This window comes from Bombina bombina, chromosome 4 (assembly GCF_027579735.1).
Source record: "Bombina bombina isolate aBomBom1 chromosome 4, aBomBom1.pri, whole genome shotgun sequence".
In the NCBI taxonomy this organism is placed as follows: Eukaryota; Metazoa; Chordata; class Amphibia; order Anura; family Bombinatoridae; genus Bombina; species Bombina bombina.
The window spans coordinates 240,194,234-240,210,800 of record NC_069502.1 but is presented as its reverse complement, the minus strand read 5'-3'; the positions used below and the strand labels follow the sequence as shown (position 1 = coordinate 240,210,800).

The window sequence follows — 16,567 nt, the reverse complement described above, 5'->3', positions numbered from 1 at the left end:
AGAAACACAGGCATTGCATTTCAGCTGAGTTCACAGCTGCTTGTTTGCTTCTAGGCATGCTCCAGCAGATAATGAGTCTGTACGTCTGCATTCTACCAAATCAAAGATAGATATAGATACAGCCATAGAAGGAATTGCGTGTGTGTGTGTGGGGGGGGGAGTTAGAGCGGTACAATTCGGAAACTTAAAAGAAAGGGTTAATGGTGAGGCACTGCAGTATAAATTTGCAGGTAAAGTAATTAAAATACATATTATATGTTGTCTCTATCCAAACTTGTTTTATGTCCCTTTAAGAGCTGTAAAGTTTTATCTTGATAACTATAGCAAATATGGAACCGATTTCAAAGATTATTATTTTTGTCAGACTTTTTGCTTAATCACAATTATTTTCTGTTTCACTGACATTTTTATTTCCAAAGACATAGGACAGCGTTGGGGGCTGCATTTGCCCTCTCATATGTCAACCTTTTGTATGGATTTGTGGGGACTAGCCCATGTCTTTAGAAATGATAACCCTCTCTGAGATAGAATATATTTTTATCGTCAATAGTTAAGCAATCTTCTTTTCACCTAGAGGAGAGGCAGAGGAGTTTGTCTCTTACCTTAATGAGAAGAATAAAGGCTTAGAATTTACATTTAATTTTAGCCCAAAGAGATCTTGTTCTGAGAGGGGATGAGTCTAAAGCACAGATTGTCAGCGATCTTTATCACAAACCAATAATGGTAAATACGCTCTACACATCCGAAAAATACGGGTTTAGCATGATTAAGGGTGAGTTCATTAGACTAAAAGGGATAGTAAACTCAAATTTTTTCATTCATGATTCAGATAGAGCATGCAATTTTAAGAATCTTTCTAATTTACTCCTATTATCAAATTTCTCTTCGTATCTTTATTTGAAAAAGCAGGACTGTTAAAGTTATGATGAATTTCAGACCATAAGAATGTTGCAATAAAACATATTAGTTTGCAAGTAAAACCACATAATCATTTTTTTAAAAGTGTATATATATTTTATAATAAAAGGTTTATAATCCTAATTGGTATTGTCTGTTCCTCCACCACCTTCATTTCCTCTTTTGGCTGGGCTGTGATGTATAGAGAAGTCACATCAACTCTTTACATAGGCTTTCTATGGGCTTTCAAGGGGCTGGACTTCAAGATTGTCAACTGACGCACATGTTAATTGGATGTTCACTGGAATTGTCATAAATTTAAATTTAAAAAAAAAAAGAGCTCATTTATGTGGGCAGACATAACATTGTAATAGAAGTATTACTATATGCACTAATTTAACCATTTCACATGGATTTTGGGGGGGAAACAGCCAGTTGTAGGCTGAGAAACATGTTGCTTTTAAAATAAAAATAAATATTTTTAACTAATACACTTGCTGCTGGATTGTATCTGGGAATCCATCTATACTCCTGCATCAGTTTTGGGAGCCATCTTATTTGCTGAAACCTTTGAAACAGTCAGCTGGGCGGCTGAGAAGTCTGTGTAAATTGCACCTGGAGGTGCTTTGCTACATGTAAGTGTGCATATTCCCTGGATACACATATATTTGTACAAACTGTACTGGGCTATGTTGGCTCTATATCCTCCCCTTTAGGAACCAGGAGGGCCTCACTGGGGAAGAAGTACTACAGAATTATCTCAGCGTATGTTCAGTTTGCTGGGCAACTGTGAGCTTCCAGTCTGCTTCCTTGCACTTTTTGGTGCTATTCGTTTGTGAGTATTAGTCTTACATATTTTGCTTGTCCCTTGGTATTGTGGTATTAGGCGATTGGGCGCCTCTGTGTTTCTTTTTTCAGACCATCTGTTAGTTATTGGACATTTATTGTGTTTCCAGTCACAAGGATATATATATATATATATATATATATATATATATATTTATTTTTTCTCCGATATTCTACTGTTTATTTTTAGAGTGTTGTTGTATACATTATTATTGTTCTTATTACATTGTGTTACATTTGTTTTGATTGAGAGCGCACCCTTGAGGATTGGTTTGCTTCCACACACCATATCTATATATTTTGTATTTATATAAAATGTTGTATTATGACTGTAGATCTGAGATGAAGGCATTAGCTGAAATGCGTCAGACCGGTTCTCCCACTAGCTGGTGGTGTTTTTATTATGTTTACTATTTCCATATACAAATAAATATTAATTACAGAGCTTTGAAGATTCATTTTTTAGAGCAAACATTATTTCCTCCCCACCGTTTGAAACAGCAGACGGTTGTCTTTAAAAAACGGTGGGTCTTGGAGGTTTCTAGGTCTTAAAGGGACACAAAACCCAAAAATGTTTCATTCATGATTCAGATAGAGCATGCAATTTTAAGCAACTTTCTAATTTACTCCTATTATACATTTTTCTTTGTTCTCTTGCTATCTTCATTTAGCCACCAATCAGCAGGCTTAACCCAGGTTCTGAAAAATGGGCCGGTTCCTTTGCTTACTTCCTGGTTTTTCAAATAAAAATAGCGAGAAAACAAAGAAAAATGTATAATAGGAAATAAATTAGAAAGTTGCTTAAAACTGCATGCTGTATCTGAATCATAAAAGAAGGAGCTAAGCTTGAGGGGTTTAAATACCCCCATCTAGCTCCCTTAAGCTCTGTGCAGCTGCCCAGCACTTCCAGCTTTCTGTGGCTATTCCCACAGTGATACCAGGCCACCAACATTGCTAGGGGGTGGACCGTGAAGAGCTCTGAAAGCAAACCCCCCCCCCCTCCCCGATGACATTGTTATCCACACTGGAGTAGAAAGGACAGTAAATCCAAATTTAAATTTCATGATTTAGATAGAGCATGCAGTTTTAACTAACTTTCCAATTTACTTCGCTAGTGGCTGTATGTAGAAGCAGAGTATTGCTGCTCCTTCAACAAAGCATACCAGGACAATGAAGCAAATTTGATAATAGAAGTAAACAGGAACACTGAATAAACACGGTATGCTCTAGCTAAATCATGAAACATTTTTGGGTTTCATGTCACTTTAAAAAGTTAAAAGGAAAATAAAAGATTTTTGTTACTGATTGCTAACTTAGCACATGGAATGAGCCAATGAAAACCAGTAGTGCATTGCTGCTCCTTCAACAAATGAAACCAAGAGAATGAAGCAAATTTGTTAATAGAAGTAAACTGGAAAGATGTTTAAAAAAAACTGTATACTCTACCTTAATCATGAAAGAAAAAAATTGGGTTTCATGACCCTTTAACCCTTTGAGTGCTAAGCACTTTCCCACCTGGGTGCTAAGGTTTTTTTTATTTTATATTTTTAAAAATATATTTTTTTTAACTTTTTTTCTTTATTTATTTCAGATCCAAGACTTACACTGTTGGAAAGGTTAGGCGATTACCTTTCCAACGGTGGGTCTTGGGGGTCTGTAGCTGCTTAGATACCTGAGATACAGGCTTCTAAGCAGCATGCCCCCTGCTCCTATATTTAACATTGTTAATGTTACATAAAGTTGCACGGTGACGTCATCACATTATTGCGCGTGACGTCACCACGGAAAATGGGAAGCCCCAGCGATGCCTGGCATTATGCAGCACCGATCGCCGGGGTAGGAGCGGGTGGGAGCCCCCAGATCTCCCTCAAGTTGGGAGAGTGCTAGTGACGGCTCTGAGCCGTCATTAGCACCAGAGTGGGAAACTCTGTGACGGTTCAGAGCCATCATTAGCACTCAAGGGGTTAATGATATCATGAACAGAAGTACACTATATGGACAAATGTATGTAGACAGTGGATACCTGGCAAGCACATCTATATGAGCTTGTTGGACATCCCATTCCAGAACCATAGGCAATAATATGGAGTTGCCTCCCCACTTAGCAGCTATAAAAGTCGCCACTCTTTTGGATTGGATGCTTCTAACTTTTTGGCAATAGTTTGGGGGGGGGAGACCCTTTCCTGTTCCAGGAAGACTGTGTATGAAGCAAGGTCCATGAAGACCTTCTTGTTCAAAATCTGTGCCTGACCTCTCAAATGCTCTTTTGGCTGAATGGGCACAAATTCCCACAAACGAACTCTAAAATCTTGTGGAAAGCATACCCAGGAGAGTTGTGGCTGTTACATTATCAAAAGGGAGGTGGCAACTCTGTATTATTGCCCATGGTTTTGGAGTGGGATGTCCAAAAAGCTCATTTAGCTGTGATGGACAGGTGTCCACGTACTTTTGGCCATAAAGTGTGTATCATTTTTAATAAATTATAATATAAAGGTTCTTAGAGGCCATATAAACCAGCTTATGTGGTCAGTTTCTAGCATACATTTCTCAAAGATGTGAAAGAAAAAGAAAAGAAAATGTAGTCAAAACACCTGCCAAAGTCAATATATCTGTAGATTAACATATTTTAAAATTAATCCATAAATTGAGATGATCCAGTAATAAAGACACCAAGAAAATTATAAACATGCACTGTCTATTTAAGTTGTATTTTTTTTACATTTAGGATACCAAAATGTTTTAAAGAATTTTGCATTCATTCATTTAAAACACTCAAATTGAAAACTAAATTTCAAGACAAGACAATTGTTCAAAATATCACAACAGATCCCTAAAACAATGCCCAGGCCTTCCACAAAGCTAGTTTCAGACCTGTGCACATTCACTCTTCTGTGGTGCTTGAGTGTGAGTCACAGACAGGCAGTGGGCATCTAACTAACAAACAAGGTAAGGGGCAACAACCAGGCATCTGTTCTGCAAGACACTGCCAGGCACATAGTTAATTAAAGCTCACTCACTAAGAGGTCAATTATTATTTTCAGTTACTGGCAACTAAGTGTTTATGACTCCTCTCAGTGTTACTGGCAAGCCAAGCTGATGTGGTGTGTGAGGGGGGTGAAAGGATAGGCTTATATATTATCTGTGATATAACCCCTTTTGACAATTAGCACACACTAGATAATTATGATTTAGATTAGAATATGTATACCAATATTTTTACATGCATATGAAAACAACATAATCCATGTTTAAAAGTTAAACAGTTTTAAAATATCAGTAAATGCCTACTTTGTACCTAGGCATTCATTGCTCAATGGATGATCAGGGAATTTCAACTCTACTGTTAGTGATAAACCTCCACAAATCTGACCAACAAGTAGATTTATTCAGTAAACACATTTTTTTAATGTACAAATTGCCTTTTTATAAGGAACATAAACAATGCCTTTTGCATTATAGCAATTAACAGAGGACGTCATAACCCCATTATAGAATAAATGCCCTTTAATACTCCCTGCATTCAATAAAATGCTGAGAAAATAACAGTGCCGTTAGGAAGTCTGCAACACAGTTTGACTTAACTTTAGACTAATTCCTGTCTCAAAGGAATTCAACTACATTGTAATATAATGGCTAATAGGATAAGTGAAAGAATTACAGGATTCAGTCAGTAATTTTAAGTTATATGCCTAAACAATTTTAGATATTTAACCACTTCTCTGACAAAAGGATGATAGGTAACATGTTCACTGAATAAAATTTCCCTTTCACTCAGATAATACCGAATATGTGACACTAAACTAAAATGAAATTTTTAACTTTCTTAAAGTGTCATTTGTTTATATATCCACAGTTTATATTAGAAATGAAGTTCTACATTGCAAAAGACCTACATACATACAAAAAAAAAAAAAGTTATATATGTTTTAGAAGGATTTAAAAAGTCTCAGTTTATTAATGATTTGCAAAACTATTTGAAAAATACTCTTGTATGCTTAACTTAATCTTAATCGTGGCCAATTAGGGGTAGCTTTAAACGAGATGGCAACGGCTCTAATATGCATTTATCAGTTTCGTTAGCTGCCATATGCGAAAGAAGGCGGCTGCTTGAGCCATTCGGCTCTTTTTGGAGCCAGGGTTCTTTTTGTGAAAAAGACTAACATCTGTAAAAATCCAGATCTTAGTGTATGGTACTTTCACATGAAGAAATCCAGCTCCAAAAATAGATGAATTTCGCAAGCGGCCACCTTCTCTCACATTCAGTAGCTATCGAAACTGCCGGATGTACATGTCTACTCTGTAGTATTTGGCTGGTGAACACAATTTGCAGCATTTTGAAGGCAATATAGATTGCATAATCTGATTCTTCCCCACGTTTGGGATATGTATAATTTTGACACCAAAGCAAGCCAAATAATTACAATATCCAAAAAAAGGGGACACAACGTTGCAGTTCCTGACTCTCTATACGAATAACTATAGTATTAAAAAAAAAAAAAAAGTGTGTCTATAATACTCTCAGATGCTAATAGGAAAGTTCATATAATAAAATAAACGCTACGATGGATTAGAATAATATTATTACAACAAAATATAAATATGAACTTAATAGGCCTAAAAATGACACCGGTGTCTAAAACCATTAAAATATATTATATATCTCCTTCAAATATATATAGCTTCAAATATATAATCAAATGAAAATAAAGCTAAAAAAATCAGATATTTAGTAAAGAAGGACTTGTGAAAGTTTCAGTTGGCAAGTTCTTTGGCTTACTCAGTTATACTGACCCGGTAATAAGATCTCTGTGTAAGTGTTACATGATGTTATAGTAGTTACCTTGTATCCTTCTGATCTGTCTTGGTAACAAATATTACTCACAGGATCAATCCTGGTGTATCCGCTGTTTATCTTCTGCCAGCTGGTTACACTAGGATTGATCACGTGAGTAATATTTGTTACCACGACAGATCAGAAGAATACAAGGTGACTACTATAACATTGTGTAACACATACACAGAGATCTAATAACCCACGCTGCACGGGTCAGTATAACTGAGTAAGCCAAAGAACTTGCCAACGGAAACTTTCACAAGTCATTCTTTACTAAATATCCAATATTTATTTTAGCCATTTATCTGATATATTCTCCAACTGTTACATATATATATATATATATATATATATATATATATATATACACATATACACATACACACACATGCATATACATACACACAGTATCCCACAAAAGTCAATACACCCCTCACATTTTTGTAAATATTTTATTATATCTTTTCATGTGACAACACTAAAGAAATGACACTTTGCTACAATGTAAAGTAGTTAGTGTACAGCCTGTATAACAGTGTAAATTTGCTGTCCCCTCAAAATAACTGAACACAGCCATTAATGTCTAAACCGTTGGCAACAAAAGTGAGTACACCCCTAAGTGGAAATGTCCAAATTGGGCCCATTTAGTCATTTTCCCTCCCCGGTGTCATGTGACTCGTGTTACAAGGTATCAGGTGCAAATGGGGAGCAGGCGTGTTCAATTTGGTGTTATCGCTCTCACACTCTCTCATACTGGTCACTGGAAGTTTAACATGGTACCTCATGGCAAAGAACTCTCTCGGGATCTGAAAAAAAGAATTGTTGCTCTACATAAAGATGGCCTAGGCTATAAGAAGATTGCCAAGACCCTGAAACTGAGCTGCAGCATGGTGGGCAAGACCATACAGCGGTTTCATAGGACAGGTTCCACACAGAACAGGCCTCGCCATGGTCGACCAAAGAAGTTGAGTGCACGTGCTTAGCGTCATATCCATAGGTTGTCTTTGGGAAATAGACGTATGAGTGCTGCCAGCATTGCTGCAGAGGTTGAAGGGGTGGGGGGTCAGCCTGTCAGTGCTCAGACCATATGCCGCACACTGCATGAAATTGGTCTGCATGGCTGTCTTCCCAGAAGGAAGCCTCTACTAAAGATGATGCACAAGAAAGCCTGCAAACAGTTTGCTGAAGACAAGCAGACTAAGGACATAGATTACTGGAACCATGTCTATGGTCCGATGAGACCAAGATAAACTTATTTGGTTCAGATGGTGTCAAGCGTGTGTCGCGGCAACCAGGTAAGAAGTTCAAAGACAAATTTGTCTTGCCTACAGTTAAGCATGGTTGTGGGAGTGTCATGGTCTGGGCCTACATGAGTGCTGCTGGCACTGGGGAGCTACAATTCATTGAGGTGTGTGTTGAGTTATTTTGATGGGACAGCAAATTTACACTTATACAGGCTGTACACTCACTACTTTACATTGTAGCAAAGTTTCATTTCTTCAGTGTTGTCACATGAAAAAGTATAATAAAATATTTACAAAAATGTGAGGGTGTACTCATTTTTGTGTGATAATAAATATATATATACTGTATATATATATATATATATATATATATATATATATATATATATATATATATATATATATATACACATACATATACACACACACACACTGGGGGCAGATAAGGGTGGTGAGTCAGGGGATAAAACCATGAGAACAGATAATTAGGGGTGCTGGGGAGAGAAAATGGAGGTAAAAGGAAGAGATAAAGGGTGGTTGATTGCAGAAAGGTTATGCAGCACTTTTTCCCCTTGTTATGAATGTAAGGAGGAGTGATAAATTAAATTTATAACATTATATAAAGTCATTTGTTTATATAAAAGATTTCCCTTTTTTGTAAGAAAGTAACATATGACATTTATAACATTACACAGATTCCTTTGTGCATACAGTTTTCCTCTCTTCTTGTTGTTGTAAGAGATAGTAATAAATGACAACATTTATGCCATTATGTGAAGTAATGTGTTTGTGTAATATATATATAAAAATAAATATATAAATAAATGTTATACATTCAACCCTCCATTCCTATGGCAATGGACAATTTGGCACTGCATAAGAAATTAGTTTGACACCCCTGGCTTAGAGTCTTCATAATCTAGATAGCTCAAGAGTACCGGACAGTATCAAATCACACAAAAGGCAGTAAATACTTTTTGGAGAAATAAGGTCAATAAAACAAAAAACTTAGATAAGCATAGATACCTATACAATAATTTCCTAAACTTATAGAGAAACAAACCACTCTTGTGGTTTATAAACAGCAAATTTGTATTTTTATTTTGCATTTAAAAAAAAAAATGCATTAGCAATGGATGTGGTAATGGTTCTGAAAAAGTAAACATTGTTTTCTATCCTTATGGGGTGTTCGTGACTATCCACTAAGCATTTATCCCTCAGACAGGTTGTGCAGTTACTTTAACATCAATTTGAACAAATTTAACAATTTTTTTTAAGCAAAAAAAAAAAAAAAAGTCTAAAAACTGCTCTCTTTCATTTGCAATTAATTCAATGTCCTTTCAAGTTTCAAATTTACATCAATTAAATTCTTGTAGCCCCCTCCTCAAATGGTAACATAAAACTGAAAGATATTTCATCTCCATTTTTTTTTTTTAAAAAAAGATACATAAATAAAACTGTCCATTTGGTTACATTTACTCAATTTCAGTACGAGTACAAATGACTTTTAAAAGAACAACTGCATATACTGCGATTTAAAATTGTGGACTTAAAGGGACATTGAACCCATATTTTTTCTTTCGTGATTCAGATAGAGCATGCAATTTTAAGCAACTTTGTATTTTACTCCTATTATCAAATTTTCTTCATTCTCTTGGTATCTTTATTTGAAATGCAAGAATGTAAGTTTAGATGCCGGCCCATTTCTGGTGAATAACCTGGGTTATTCTTGCTGATTGGCGGATAAATTCATCCACCAATAAAAAATGCTGTCCAGAGTTCTGAACCAAAAAAAAAAAAGCTTAGATGCCTTATTTTTCAAATAAAGATAGCAAGTGAACGAAGAAAAATTGATAATAGGAGAAAATTAGAAAGTTCCTTAAAATTGTATGCTTTATCAGAATCACGAAAAAAAAAATTGGGGTTCAGTGTTCCTTTAAACACAGCAATAGATACCATGAGGGCCATTTATCAAGCTCCGAGTGGAGCTTGAAGGGTCTTGTTTCTGGCGAGTCTTCAGACTCGCCAGAAACAGAAGTTATGAAGCAGCGGTCTAAAGACCGCTGCTCCATAACCATGTCCGTCTGCTCTGATGAGGCGGACAGGATTCACCGCAATTCAACCCAATCGAATATGATAGGGTTGATTGACACCTCCCTGCTGGCGGACGATTGGCCGCGAGTCAGCAGGGGGCGGCATTGCACCAGCAGCTTTTATGAGCTGCTGGTGCAATGCTGAATACGGAGAGTGTATTGCTCTCTGCATTCAGCGAGGTCTTGCGGACCTGATCCGCACTGTTGGATCAAGTCCGCAAGACCTTTGATAATTCGGCCCCTATATCTCCAAAGATATAAGGACAAAAATTCAAAATAAATAGGAAAAAATGTGCAGTGAAAGATTTGCAGCTTTGCAATAAGTGCACACCTCATAAAGGAGAGGCCTCCAGCTCTCATACACTTTTCCCCAAGAGTCATGGCCTATTTTCTAGGTGATGCTGGCACGCTAGTACCAGGGTGAGTAGAATCCTGGAAAAGCTCTAAACTGTCCTGAGAAATACAGCTTGGGAGTTCTGTCCACTGTTTCTCTTGCAGCTCTCCTACACCTTTTAAAATGTCCCAGTTTAGCAAAGGACCACCTAACCAAGCCCACTAATCTTCCCCTACCCCACCCATGCAAGGTCAGATTCACTGACTCCCCATCCCAACTCCACCCTAACTTGAAATGACTAGTTGATTTGCCTCTATGGTAGTCTCTGGAACATATTAGGATGTATGTCCCGTTATTATGGTAGTTTTAGACAGGCTCACTCATTTAAACATGTATGTATTGATTACTAATAATATGTACAATGACTGTGTAATATCTATTTAGAGGAACATTGTAGTCAATGTTTTACCAGAGGTCAGTGTTAAAGGGACACTGTACCCAAAATTTTTCTTTTGTAATTCAGAAAGAACATGCAATTTTAAGCAACTTTCTAATTTACTACTATTATCAATTTTTCTTCGTTCTCTTGCTATCTTTATTTGAAAAAGAAGGCATCTAAGCTTGTTTTGGGTTCAGTACTCTGGACAGCACTTTTTTTATTGGTGAATGAATTTATCCACCAATCAGCAAGGACAACCCAGGTTGTTCACCAAAAATGGGCCGGCATCTAAACTTACATTTTTGCATTTCAAATAAAGATACCAAGAGAATGAAGAAAATTTGATAAAAGGAGTAAATTAGAAAGTTGCTTAAAATGTCATGCTCAATCTGAATTACGAAAGAAAACATTTGGGTACAGTGTCCCTTTAAGGTTAGAAAGCGCAACTGTTTTTTTAAACAGCTTTAACATAAGTTTTTGGCAAATATATGTTTTAAACCTGAGCTTCACTTTCATATTTATGGTAAAATTGTGAGTACAATGTTATTTTAACCCTGCCACTATAAATTCATTAACCCCTTAATGACCACAATGTACCCTGTATGTCACTAGTTGTTAAGGGTTTTTTCAGGACATAATAGCACAAGTCTAGCAAGAACACGCTATTAATTCCCTCCCTCCAGCAGGCTTTGTGGTATAGAGCAGTCTCAACACTGGTGGCAAGACCGAGCTATAAACCATCAAGTCCCAAAAAAAGGCCAGCGACATACAGGGTACGTCGCTGGTCCTTAAGGGGTTAATATTAAATTAGATCTTTCTAAGGAAAAACACTTTTCTTTACATATTTCCACAATAATATCTGCTGAGTACTCAGAGTACACAGCAGTTGTTTCTCATGGGTATTATAAATATCATATTTGCACATGTATTCCTGTTAGAATCATGTAATGATTTAATACAGTGCATTTTAACTCATGCAGTGCCAGCATCCAGCCACCCCCTCTCCTCATATACACACAGATGACAAACACGATAAAAAAGAAGAAGTGTGAGGAGGAAGGAAGCTGGGTAAGGACAGTGTAAAGGAAGACGATCATGACTACTGTCTAACAGCACCTCATCCTGTCAGTCACTGTCTTGGGATTTCCAACAGCTCATCCAACAACAGGAACATACAGGGCTATAAATCTATACCACAGCGTTCACACTTTTCACTGAAGGAGCATGTTTTTTACTTGGAGAGTTGGTAAACAAATTTTACAACTACTACTAAGCTAGCATTAACAATATTCTGAAATGTAAATGCTAAGCTTGAAGAGGACAATTAGTACTGATCCAGAAAGACATTTATAAAAAGGATAACCATCTCCTTATTTATTTCTACACTCTCCCTTGTTCACACAAATACTGCATTTATTTTGAAAATGTGAAGGGCTAGACAAAATGCATTAAAGGGCCACCTTCTGTCCCTAAGGCCTTAGGTAAACAAGACAATTCTAAAGCAGCACTGTACAAATAAAGCTCTACAAACTTAACACAAACATATAAAAGCTTGCATTAGTACAGCCCCATCACTTTAAATAGACATTTTTAAACATTTATAACCATGAATCTCAATGCTGACCAAATACCATCAGTCTTATATAATGCCCCAAATCATTAAAATGGTCACTTAGTACATTCACCCATATGCTGAACCCATAACATAAAAAATAGAACATCAAATTAGATAGAAGATTGGTTTAGAATACATATTTTTGTTCTTCCAATTAGAGGTTTGGTAATATGCATCAGCGTCGTGTGTAATACAGTACTTGCATCAATGTGAGAAAGGGACTTAAGCACACAACCTACACCCAATAAACATTATGATAAAACCTGTGATAGCTCTTGGAACAATTATTTTTTTTAAGCACATACAGAATACCTAATACTTCTAGACAATTTTGAAATGCACTATAAGTTTGACATTTATGTTTAAATAAATTTTGCATGTGGAAAAATATGATTAGTAGGAGAGATGGAGAGGGAGTGCTGGTGTTTTTATGGGTAAAGTAGGGCGTGTATTTTTCCTACAGGTAAATATGGGATACTGTTTCCTGTACTGGATGAAACTATGGGGCCCAAAAAGAAGTGTCCAAGGGCCACATACAGCTCCTGGCAATAAGTTGCCCATGACATATCTTATGTCTATTATATACACTTGAGGGCAAAGCATAAAAACTTCATATAATATAACTGATACAGTCGTAAATCATTATACAACTGCATTCTGGAGAAAGGGGGTTTATAAATGGTTCAGCAAACAACTATGTAGAATTTAAAGCACTCTAGAGCTATAAATAGATCATTATATAAAGATATCACAAATGTATATAAACAATTGTTATGATATTACACACGAGTAGGTTGTTTAAATGGATAAAACTATTACATAGCTAGTACATGAAGGCTAAAAGAACATAATATTCTGTGACAGGATACATGGTGTCCAGTAGATCTCATATACAGTAATACACCTTGTGTACACACGCGCTCATGTCTGTGTACATACAGTGTTACAGTACTACCGTACATAAATACCCGTGTCATAAGAAACACCGCACTGATAAGTGCAGCCCAGGCTCAGACATGTTCAGTATCTTACACAGCTGCACTAACACGCAGTGCCAGTTATCTCACAAACACTCGCAATAACCCGCTGGCTGTCATGGAGCTCTACTACGTAATCTGTGAACTCCTATGTGACAGCTAAGGAAAGTGGACATACGCAAAGAAAAACGTCAAGGTACTTACCGGAACGTTGAATCGGCGGAGACCGACCTATAGACTGCGTTGTGCGCGCCCCCGCTCCTAATACCCCACGTCCCCGCCCCTCCCAGCAGTGCACACTCTACTTTTCCTTGAGCGCGCCGCCAACTTGGAATTGGAAAATCTCGGTTCGGCTGCCAGTCCAAAACTGCGTGCTTACTTTACACTGTTAGGTCTGTTATCCCTCACTTGTAGGGTCTTCTCTATAGACTTACATAATTTTACCTCAGTTTACAAAGCTATATCTCCTCCTACTGCTTTTCAGTCACACTTCCTTCTTTTTTTTTCTCGCTAGATTTTTTCACAGCTCTCTCAGGTAACACGAATCAAACCCCATCTTGTTGAACTATTCCCAATATCGAACGGCGCAATTTTTCTGCTCTGTGTACACAAGTTGTATTCTTTTTACAAGTATTTATTTTGCTTTCATCAACGTATTTCTATTTTTTAATTACCAGCCTCGTAAATTAAAGAAAAAAGTATATTGTGATATTAACTCTCGTACACTACAGATTCTCATTTTGCAGTGCTACCTGAATTATTCAGGTGTTCTATTACTGTCACATTCCTAGCCATGACACTACTAGTGGCAGGGTTTGGGCATCTTGTCTTCATCTGTCTTTATACCACTTCCAAAACTTAAAGGGACATGAAACCCATTTTTTTTTTTCATTTCATGATTCAAAATGAGCATTCAATTGTAAATTACTTTCCAATTTTATCAAATTTGCTTCATTCTCTTGGTATCCTTTGCTGGAGGAGCAGCAATGCACTACTGGAAGCTAGCTCAACACACTGGGTGAGCCAATGGCAAAAGGCATACATGTGCAGCCACCAATCAGCATCTAGCTCCCAGCATTGCATTTCTGCTCCTAAGCCTACGTATGTATGCTTTTCAGCAAAGGATACCAAAAGAACAAAGCACATTAGATAGCAGTACATTGTAAAGTTGTTTAAAACTGTATGCTCTGTCTGAATAATGAAAGAAAAATATTGGGTTTAAAGTTAAAGTCAACCATAGCGTTTTTGAAACGCTAGGGTTGACTGTTGAAACAAATAAAGGGCACTTTCATTCATGAAGTATAAGATACTTCATGCAGAAAGTGCCTTTATTAGTTTCAACCGTTCACCGTTTTTAGCTGCTACAGTCGCCCATGGTTTTTACCTCTTAGCAAATAGCCGTGCGGTAAATCCGACTCTCATGGGCGCCAAACTGGATTTACCGCACGGCTATTGGCTAAGAGGTGAAAATGTAAGCTCTTAGCAAAAACATTTTTTGTCCATGGGCTGCCGTAGCAGCTAAGAACGGTTGAAATGAATAAAGGCACTTTCTGCATGAAGTAGCTTATACTTCATGAATGAAAGTGCCCTTTTTGTTTCAAAAACGCTACGGTTGACTTTCACTTTAAAGGGACATGAAACCTACCTTTTTTCTTTCATGATTTAGAAAGAGCATGCCATTCTAAACAACTTTCTAATTTCATTCCATTATCTAATTTGTTTTACTCTCTTGATATTCTTTGCTGAAAAGCATATCTAGATAGGCTCAGTAGCTGCTGATTGGTTCCTGCACATAGAAGCCTCATGTGATTGGCTCACCCATGTGCATTGTTTTTTCTTCAACTAAGGATATCTAAAAAATGAAGCAAAATAAATAATAGAAGTAAATTGTAATGTTGTTTAAATTTGTATTCTCTATCTGAATCATGAAAGAACATTTTTGGGTTTAGTGTCCCTTTAAGGTTTCTCTAAATGTGCCAGCCAGGACCTATGTTAAAGGGACAAAAATACCTTGAGATTGTAATAGAATACTATTTTTAACTAATAACTATTGTTTAACTTGAGCATGCTTCAGACTATTAACTATTGTTTTTTCATTGTGGGAACCCTGCTGAATGCAGGGAAAGGGATAAGTGGGAGGCTGGTTTATTTCTAGCTGATAATGGGAACTACTGTATAGGGGAATAATATTTGTAACAAGTGTTTACGTACTTTTAGACATTTTTTTAATTAATTTATTTATTTATAGTAATGCTATATTGCAAAACTTAAAGGGACATTAAACACTAAATAAATGCTAGATAGAATGATGCAGTCAAAGAAAAGATTAGTCTGTTAATAACATGTATACATATCTTTTAAAGTTTCATTAGTTGTTTAAATATTGACAAAATAAGTGTAACATTTTTGGGGGAGGTTTATTATGCAGCGGATGCTGCATTCTACACCCATCGTTTCAGGCTCGCTTGAAACTAAAGTTAAGAAGCAGTGGTCGCGAGACTGCCGCTCCTTAACTTCTCTGCCACCTAAATCATCCCGATCTGATGCGATTGGGATGATTAATGGCCCCTGCTAGCAGCCGATTGGCCGCGAGTTAGCAGGGGGCGGCATTGCACAAGCATTTCACAATAAATGCTTGTGCAATGTTAAATGCTGACAGTATATCCTGTCGGCATTTAGCGAGGTTGAGCGGACATGATTCACTACAGCGAGTCATGTCCTCTCGACCTTTAGTAAATCTACCCCTTAGTGTCTATAAAACAATGGGAGCTGCCATGTTGTAAGATAGGTTAGCTTCTCTGCGGTGGACAATTAGGGACAGATATAAATAGGTTACTAGAGTGTGCAGCCAATAGCTGTGTGGAATATAACAGTGTTAATTAAAGTATAATGCAGACTTTCTTTATAGATATTATTTATCATTTTATATTACTATCTCATAATGTTTAATGTCCCTTTAAGTAGAATTATAGTGAAGTGTTTTCAAATCAATCAACAGAGCTTTACTTATTTGGCTTTTGATAATTTATTTTATTACCATTAGACTATTGATTTTTGTGCTGTTTTGTATTTCTAAAACAAATGTGCCTGCCACCATTAGTGCATCGTGCATGTGCATATATAACCTACACTGGTGCATGATCCATGTGCTGGCAGTAACGGCTCACATGACATCACCAGAACCAACAACATATGTGAGTGAAGGGTCATATGCATGCTGCTTATTGCTGTGTTGGAAACAGATCATGTGGACTTTAGTTAGTTAGAACTAAAGCAGTGATAAAGAAA

The 16,567-nt window shown here is 36.8% G+C and overlaps 1 protein-coding gene across 2 annotated transcripts in view; it reads right to left on the bottom strand.

The window, feature by feature from the left end:
• Positions 1-13,549, bottom strand: part of PIK3CB (phosphatidylinositol-4,5-bisphosphate 3-kinase catalytic subunit beta) — an 869,120-nt gene extending 855,571 nt beyond the window's left edge. For both annotated transcript variants that reach the window (XM_053709855.1, XM_053709854.1), the window contains exon 1: positions 13,484-13,549. The gene's annotated coding sequence lies outside the window, so the exon portion shown is untranslated. The remainder of the gene's footprint in view (positions 1-13,483) is intronic.
• Between the last annotated feature and the right edge of the window lie 3,018 nt (positions 13,550-16,567).